Source organism: Fundulus heteroclitus, chromosome 22 (genome assembly GCF_011125445.2).
Source record: "Fundulus heteroclitus isolate FHET01 chromosome 22, MU-UCD_Fhet_4.1, whole genome shotgun sequence".
Classification (NCBI taxonomy): Eukaryota; Metazoa; Chordata; class Actinopteri; order Cyprinodontiformes; family Fundulidae; genus Fundulus; species Fundulus heteroclitus.
In genome coordinates this window covers 11431435-11440857 of record NC_046382.1, presented here as the reverse complement: position 1 = coordinate 11440857, position 9423 = coordinate 11431435, and positions in this window count along the sequence as shown.

Here is a 9423-nt window from a genome sequence, read left to right as displayed (position 1 = left end):
CACAGCATTTTCAGCTGCACAAACATGAAAGAAGGAATGGGAGTAGTGGCATAGAGGTAGAGACACGATGTTTTGTTTTTTTTATGCTAAGGAGGAAGCCACCGTGGGGAGATAAACAGCTCTCATGCGAGCATGCTGCAGGGCGAGCAGAGAAACCGCAGCGTACGTAAGACGGCACACAGGTACGAAGGCTGAGTGCACTGATGTGAGGGAGATGAGAGGCTTTGATTAGCGCACCAGCTGGTTCATACACACAGTCACATGCCATCACACCCACATCTCGACTCTGCTCAGAAACAAAACTATCAAAGCACGATTACAACACTGCTAACAGAGGACGCTGTGCAATACAGCCCCTTGAAGACACACATTCAGAAAGTGCTGAAATTTTTTCCTGCCTTGGTGCACTTTTAAGGGCTTCGAGAACCACAGACCCGCTTACCAGCCGCTATATCAGTTACATCTGTTCAGTTAGCTGGTAACACAAATAGTGTATCAGCCAGTCACATGGTAGCAATGCATTTAGTCATCTGGATGTGTGAAAACAACTTGCAAAGGTTCAAACGGATGCATGCATGGATGCTCATGCATACGTACATATAAATAGTAAAGTATATGAAAAATACCGACTGACGTCTGCCTCGGTACTCTGGGGTGTAGGGGGGGTCTTTGGCTCCTCACAACCACTACTGAGCATTTCTCTTATGGATAAACCTTACATGCACAATCTCACTCTCACAAACACCTACAGGTGCTTGGGTTCAGGTACTTACTGACACTTCTATACAGAAAAAAACCCTGTTATTATCTTCAGCTGTCACTTCATACATGTCATATTAATTAATACTGTATATTCTTCAGTGATGGTATCAAGGCATTTTGGTTGTTTGTACCTTTAATATTTTATCGGTTGGTTCTGCTGTTCTTTTTATATCTCTCTTTGCAGGCGTAGAAGCAGACTCAAAGGATATTATATTACTCTCTCTCTTTTCTCTTTCACCTTTTATCCCTTTTAGCATTTTGTCTCATCTGTTTCTCTCCTCTTTTCCCTCTTTACCTTCCCATTTCAGTGCCCATTGAACATTAAATAGTCCCAGCATTAAATCTAATAAAGCTTCTCGCATATATAAATCAAGCGGAGCACAATGGCGAAAGCAGTAAGGCTCCACTTGTGAAAGTAAAATCTGTTGGGCTCTTATTGGCATTAAGACAACAGTTCTTAATGCCACATTGCCAGACAGGACACAAAACAAGTAAATAAATATTGGATCTGTACAGCAGCTGGATTTAGGTCTGGCATTACAGCCTTTTCAAACATAGTACTCTGCTTGCTTCTGTTTATCTGTGTATGTTTTTGTTTTGATTGGGGAAAATGCAGATGACTGTTTTTAGCAGCAGCTTGCCAGAAGCGGGTGAATCCCACAGCCGTCTCGCCTTTGATTCAGAGCATCTCGTCTTATCTGCGCACTCCTGCAGCAGTTATCTCAGAGTGACTCAGAGTTGAACAGAGCGTCCTAACGGACATCTGCGTCTTACTTAAGGACACGATGAGGCAGCTCCATCCGGCATCCAATAACAGTGTGTCACACCGCGCTGCTGTCTGTTTCTCTGTCTCGCAGAACGCGGAGAGCAGCACAGGTGTTGCAGATGCGAAATCCTGTGCTGCTTTCTGTGCTCTTCTACAATAAGCATCGTCTTGCTGAACGTACACACCAAGAGGCTCCAACAAATGCCATTTGCAATCACAAACAAACGTACACATAACCCTGCAAAGTGACGCAGGAAAATGACACAGACATAACCATAAACAGGAAATAAGACAACACCTGGGTGCAGGATGCGCTCAAACCACTTATCCTAAGTGATCTGTCTAACACCACAGTTACCAGCACAGGTACACAAAGTCAGCCTGCGTTTTTAGTGTTGTATGCTAACACTGTGGTTTTTGTAAGTGGGTCTCTGAGCTTGGCCACTCTGTGTTTTTTTTTTTTTCTTTCTTCCCCCATCTCCAATTGAGCACGTTTGCAGCAGACTTTTGTGCAGCCGTACGCCGTTTGCGAGCTTGCTCTCCGCCTCACCACATCACTGAGACGCTCTGTGTTGTTGAGTGTGTTTATGTGTGCGTACACACATGTGAGCGCGTGTGTTTTTTTTGATGTGGTTTGAACTATGCAGCATCACGGATGTTTCCAGTCATTCTGCTCAGCAACCAGAGTTACCAACAGATATAGGAACTCTGTGTTCTGATCTTATCGTAAGCTGCTTTCCTCGGTTTCTGTTTCCCTGTCTCGCTTTCTCTATTTCCGCCTTTAAAAAAAATCCCTACAGTATTTATTAATAGGTAATGAACTTCTTTGTTGCTAATTTTAGTTTTAGTTTTACTAAACTACATTTTAACTTCAGGGGTATTCATAAAGCTTTATTTGGATGCAAAAAGTGAGGTAGGTTGTTTTTTTTTCTTCAATTCTTTTAATGTCTCGGTTTCTTTTTCCGTTATCTACACACCTCTCCCACTACTTGTGTTTTGCACGGAGCAAAGCATCCTGCAGAGCCACCACCGCCACCGCCGCTGCAGTGAAACCGAACCAACTTTGTGAAGAGGTTTCCTCCATTGATGTAGAAACACCACAGGTGATTGGCACGAGTTGTTGGGGGAAGTTAACTGGAGAGCACATGACTTACAGACGACTTTTTTTTCTTCTTTTTTTTTCGGTTGTTAATTTCACATAAACACCCCCTTTTTGAAGTGAAAAGTGGTGCCGCTGCCAGACCTGTGGGAAAACCACAATTTAAATATCTCCTACACGGTGCAAATAGACTCCCTCGCTTCCAGTAATTCATTATTTGAAAGAGCCTTTTGACTCAGTCACCATTAGGAACTTGTCAGTTTTTCATCTAAAATATGAAAAACACTATTAGCACTTGGGCTATGAACGCAACAGTTTGTTTCCAGATAAATTCAAACCAACAAAAGCACACACAAGGTTACCATGAGGTGGCCTTTATTTCCTCCTCACTATGGAACTGGTTGTTATCCAGTTTAAACTAGCGTAAAGGGAAATTTCTGGTTTTTAAATGTAGGAAACGGTGGAGCACTTATGAGCAGTAAGTATCTTCACAACACGACTCATTGATTTGAAAAAAGAGAAAAAGAACTGACAAGGGGAGTTAACAGCCAGACCAAAGCAAAACTTCATCTGAAAATAGCTTCAATCTCAAAAAAACTCCATAGCATAGCATCCAAACACAAGTTTATAATCCTTTAAACCAGCATATTGTTTGCATTACGTTGTCGTTTCCTTTGAGGTCTATTGTTATTTACAAGATGGGTTTTGGTGAGTCAGAAATTACAAAACAGAACATGTTCCCAAATTGATGTGGTTAAAAAAAACAACCACAAAGTGGCGATCACATTTACTGTTATCCCTGGTAATGATGAGTAAACAGCCTTAAAACGAATTAACCTTTTATTTGAGTGCATTTATTCAGCAGGGAAAATACTCCCACATTGGGAAAACAGTTTTTACAAAACTATTAGAGAAAGTCGGGCCCAGGCTCACGCTTATTTTGCCACCGACATTAATTAGAAAATATATCTGTATGGCACCTTAGGGAGTAACCGTGTCTCCAACTTTTTTTTAGCCCTCTGTAAACACTAGTAGGATGTCCTGGAACAATGTCACTTTGGCCTGATACACATTTCATTTTTCACTGCTTGTTTAATGTTGTTGTTACACACCACCTCTGTCTGGTTTCAATATTTATCAGATCAGTATCATTGTGGAAAAAGAAAATAGAATATATCTTTTCTTTAATTCTTCCTTCCTTCCCTACATGTACCATTTTTCCAAGCTCATCAGGCTTTACTGTCCTGCTTAAAAAAACAGCTGCATCAACATTGTGTCAACCAACTAGAGGTAAAGTGTTGACTTCAAGGTTTTTTTTTTCAACCCATCCATTTCAAACAAAGCAGCAGTACTACGGGCAGCAAGACATTCCCACTTTGTGATGCTACTACCAACATACTCGACAGCTGGTTAAGTGTTCTTCAAAACTAAAGCCTAAAATAAAAATAAACCTCTTGTCATTGTAGGCAAATTCCTCAATCTTTGTTTTCTTACCATAAAACCTTTCTCCAGAACACTTTTGATTTGTCCGTCTGGACAGCTGCGAACCTTGGTCATGCTTGAAGGTGAGGATTTTAAAGAAAGGTTTCTTTCCTGATGAGCTCATGAAGAGGAAACTTGCTTCATGTGGACAGTGACACTGGTTTCCCAGTAGTTTTTGTAGTACTTTGCTGTTGTTTGCTTAGTGGGTTTTCCTGAAAGTCCTTATCAGCTTCCTTTCATCTAGGGGTGGTGGTGTGGATCTTCTCACAGACCTTGGAGAAGTGGTGACACATCTGAACAACTTGTCTTTGAATTTATGGTCTTCCCATTCGCCAGTTCAATGTATGGAGGCAAACAAAAATAAGCTGCTGTCATGATGGACTGTGATGTTGGATTATTTATTTTTAAACTTTAAATTTGAGTTTTTTGCCATTTTGTATTTTGGTAGTCTTTTGCCCTTGTTTAGTTGTTGTCTTAGCTTTCTGTGTTTCTCATCTGTTCATTTGTTCTTAGCCAGCACTTCCTCAGTACCTCGGTTCTACAAACCCAACAGCTCTTCTACTTTCAGATAACCAAACTCACCCTTTTGTTGTTCCAGCTATTCCTCGCCCCAATGTTTATTCTCCTGGTTTGAAATTGATCATTTTTGGGATCTCTTGTTGCCTCCTGGGCTCTTTTTCATTCCCACGTTCATGCTTTCATGTTTCAGCAGAGCTTTAATCACTTAGGTTTGCAGTTCATTACAGAAAGGCCACTTTACCTGATATTACCTGATTTGTGGGGTTTTACAGGACTGTGAGGAAGTGTTTGTTCGCCTACAGAATTATTTTCTCCTTTTTTTCCCACTTTGCTTTTTTTGTCACATTTAAAGCTATAGTTTCATGTTTTGTTATACTGGGTAAAATCCTTCCATCCTGACATTATGTATTCAGAAAAAGGAGGTTAAAAAATTAGATCTCTGTGACAGCTGCAGGCCTGTAAAAGCTCTGACAAGTCCCTGCCATTCTCCTCAAAGGGCAGGGATTGGTCCTGCCCTTTGAGGCGAATGGCAGGGACTTGTCAGAGTTTTGGTCCTGCTCTCACATCCCTCTGTCCCTCAAGTTCCTGGGGTATCATCTTATCTGTTGGTTGTCCCACATCATGCCAGTCTTTGTAATGCGCTCACATTACACCGTTGTGTGTGCTATTTGCCTTGTTAGTTTCCGCTTGTTGGCTGCGCATGTGCACTTCTAGTGTTTTTACATCTGGTTAGTTTAGCGGTTAGCTTAGCAGTTAGCTTCAGTGTTAGCCGTTCATTGAGGCGCACCTGCTCTCACCGTAGACTTTGATTTAGACAATCGCAAGAAGTGGGCCGAGTTCATGTTTATGAGAAGAAGAGGAAGACGTCAGTAGAAAGAAATAAGACCAGAGTGGATTTGAGACCCACCTGAGGATCGTAAGAGCAGGTAAGATGGTTTTCAAAAAGGGACTTGGGAAACCTCCAGAACAATTGCCAACACTATCTTTAAAGGTTTCAGACTGCCAAAGTTAATGAAATACATTTGTCAAATATTGATTTATTTTTATTTAGGGAAAGGCTATCCAAGCCAGGCTTGCCCTGTGTTAAAATATGGTTGCTCACATTTTTAAATAATGAGTTTTGCCTTCAGACACCTTTAAATTTAGATTGAATTGGATCTTTGGTCTGACTGCCAAACAACCTACCAAAATCCCTTTTTTTTTTTTTGAAAGGTTTACCAATGAAATAAAGGTACCAAGGTACTTAAAGCAAAAACTGTGGCTCAAAAACTCTGCATTTAATGAGGGATGCTGCAGTCCTTATCTGACAAGTACAAAAGTTACAAGCTGGTCTAAGTTGGTCTAGATGTAGGAAAAGCAGCAAATGGCGTTATAACGCTCCAAAACTTCGAAGTCTGTTTCAGCTCTTGCTTCATGATTTGTGAAACATACAAAGAAGATTGCCATTTAAGCAGTTCAAGATGGATATTTTGCACTCATATGTCCAGAGGGCTATAAAAGAAAACAGAAATTGGTGTCTGGAAAAGTACGCTATTTCACGATGAAAATATGTGTAGGTACCCTGCTTTCAGAAAACACAAACCTTTTTCAAATGAACAGGATAATTGGGGGGGAAAAAAGAGCAAAGGAGGAAAAGAAGTGCCACAACAGAAAGAGGTGAGTGTGGGGTCCTGAGACGGAGGACGTTTCCCTCTTCTCCTCCTCTCTCAACAAGGCCGCTTCTCCTTCACTCAGCCTTTGATGTGCAGCGGTGGACCGGGATTCAGTCGAGTGTGTGCAACTGTGTCCGTCTGCTTTTAGTCCCGGCGTGGAAAGGGCCGAGGGTTAGAGGGGGAGCGTGAAGAAGCAGACTTGATAGGCGGCGGAAGTGAAGATAAAAAGAGGCGCAGCTGGATTGATGGGAATGATGGAAGCTCCCCCTCTTTCCAGTAACACACACACACACACACACATACACACATGCAGCAGTGAAAGTTCCCATCTTTCTGAGTCTCGCTCACTTTTACAAGGACAAACTTGGAAAGATTCCTCCTTTGTCTTTTTCCCGCGCTTGCAGACTCACACACACACACAGACACACACATTCACCCTTGGCTCCCTGCTGCTGTTGTCAGTAACTGGGCCCCTCTCCTCAGAGCCCGCCCTTCATTCTTCACTAATGATCAGGTGCTTCTTTTCTTACCCGGAGGAATCAATCAGCAGTCCCCTGCTTGTCTACAGCCTGAACACTTCGTGCGTGTCTGTGTGTGCGCGTGTTTTTTCTTTCTTTGACTACATAACTCAAGGTGCGCGACTGCAAAGCCGACAACTTCCAGAAAAGAAAGAGCTGTCAGCTTTAGCCGCGTTTGAAATGACTCATTTGTTGAAAACAGCTTCTTCTTTTTTTCTCAGTGCTCATTGTTTTTTATGAATTCAAAAAAATCGTATTTTTTTTGTTGGAAAAACACATGAATCATCACCCCTAGATTTAGCTTTTTACCAAAAAATTTAATTTCTTGACTGTTCTTGGTAAAGCCTGTGTAACCACTGAAAACACAAACAAGGGCTTTTTTTAATCTTTTGATTGATTCAGAGAAAGTAAAGAGTAATCAGATTACCAAGAATGAAATGCTCACATGTAGGTCCATGTGCAGAGGTGACAATCTGTTGACTGATTTTTGATTCTGTTTTTAACACAAAATGTGTGTTTGTAACTACATTGAGTTCTGACAAACATCAGTTCAGGCTAGATGTCTTCAGGTCATCTCTCTGACCTCAAGGCGGGTTGAAGTTGACTCGCTGTATCAACTCCTCTGAGCTATGAAGTGAGACAGTGGCATCAGCGTGAAGATCGACATATGAAAGGCATAGCTGATTATGTGGCAGTGACGGACCAATCAGTCACAGGACTTCTGTGAAGATACATCATTTCTTCTTCATTACTGCCATTAATGCATATTAACAGGTAAAGACAACCTGTGTAACAATACACAAAATTAGTATTCAAATTATTATTTTGAGAATATCTGTCCAGACTAATCTGGTCCTAGGTCAAATTAGATCTTTCTGCACCAAGGCAAGGCAAGGCAAGGCAAATTTATTTATATAGCACAATTCAGTACAGAGACAACGCAAAGCGCTTTACATGATTAAAATATAGGAATAAAAGCAAGTAGGGATAGAATGTAGAAACAAAAAAGAACATTTATAAACAGTAAAACAGTTTAACTTGAACATTCAAATGCAATTTTAAACAAATGTGTTTTTAATCTCGATTTAAAGGAACTCAGGCTTTCCGCACTTTTACAGTCTTCTGGAAGTTTGTTCCAGATAAGTGGAGCATAGGAACTGAATGCTGCTTCTCCATGTTTAGTTCTGGTTCTAGGTATGCAGAGCAGGCTGGAGCCAAAAGACCTTAGTGGTCTGGAGGGTTGATACACTGATAACAAGTCTGTGATGTATTTAGGTGCTAAGCCATTTAGGGATTTATAGACTAACAGAAGTATTTTAAAGTCTATTCTCTGAGATACAGGAAGCCAGTGTAAGGACTTTAGAACTGGGGTGATGTGCTACTTTCTTAGTCTTAGCACCAAAGTTAGCATAACAAGCGCACAAAAGCTGCCAGAGTTTGACTGGTTGACTAGGCCGTCCATACATTCATTATGTTTAGTTATTTATAGTGTTAGCTATTCAGAGATTAACTTGATTATGCGCTTTGGATCATTGTCCTGCTGTTTAACCCATGTGTGCTTAAGCTTAAAGGTATAGTGGACAATTTTTCCAGAAATGTGGTTAGAAACATCCAAGTCCCTTTTTGAATAACTGCACAAGTCCAAGACCAGTTTACCTGCTCTTCCGCTCCTCAGGGAAAAAATCTCAGAAATCCACTCTGGTCTTATTTCTTTCTACTGACGCCTTCCTCTTCTTCTAATAAACTTGTACACGGTTTACTTCTTGCGACTCTCAGCCATTTTCACAGTATACAGTGAGAGCAGCAGAGCTACAATGAAGGGCTAACATTTAAGCTAACCACTAAGCTAACCGAAAACACATACACTAGAAGTTTGTGTGCTCAGCTAGCAAACGGGAACTAACAAGGAACAAGCACACACATTGGGGTTATGTGATAGATAATGTGATACCCCTGAAACTCAAAGCTGAAAAAGATTGTCCACTAAACATTGTAGGTGGACATTAAAGGTAACTTGTGGTTAGACATTCTCCCTTAGGGTTTTCTGCTAGAGAGCAGATTTCGTGGTTCCGTCTCTTAAGGCAAGTCATCCAGGTCCTGTAGAAAGAGATCATTGGATTGATTCCACCATGTTTGACATTAGGTGCTATGTTCCTTTAATATGTTCCCATGTCTTGGAGGTCATCAATATGTTTTTAAGGAAATGGGAGTTCTGCCTTTTTGTTTTTTAGTCAGCAGTGATTTTGGCATTGGAATACCTCCATGGATGCCTTTTTTCCCCCTCTCTTTTTTGTTACTGAACTCTGACCAAATCAGAAGAAAATTGAATCTGAAGATCTTTAGACTTGGTTCTGGGTTCTTCTATGACCTCCTGGATGAGATGGTGATTTGTTGTCAGAGTAGGTCTTTACAGGCCGAACAGTCCCAATAGGGTTCACCACTGTCCAATGTTTTCGCCATGTGTGGACAATCGCTCTTACTGTTGTTCACCGAATTTCCAAATCCTTAGAAATTGCCTTTTCTGCTTCATAGATGTGAACTACTTTGTTTCTCATCTCGTCTTGAATATCTTTAGGTTGGATCATGAGGTGTTGCTTTTTAATAACTTTTTGCCTACTTCATATT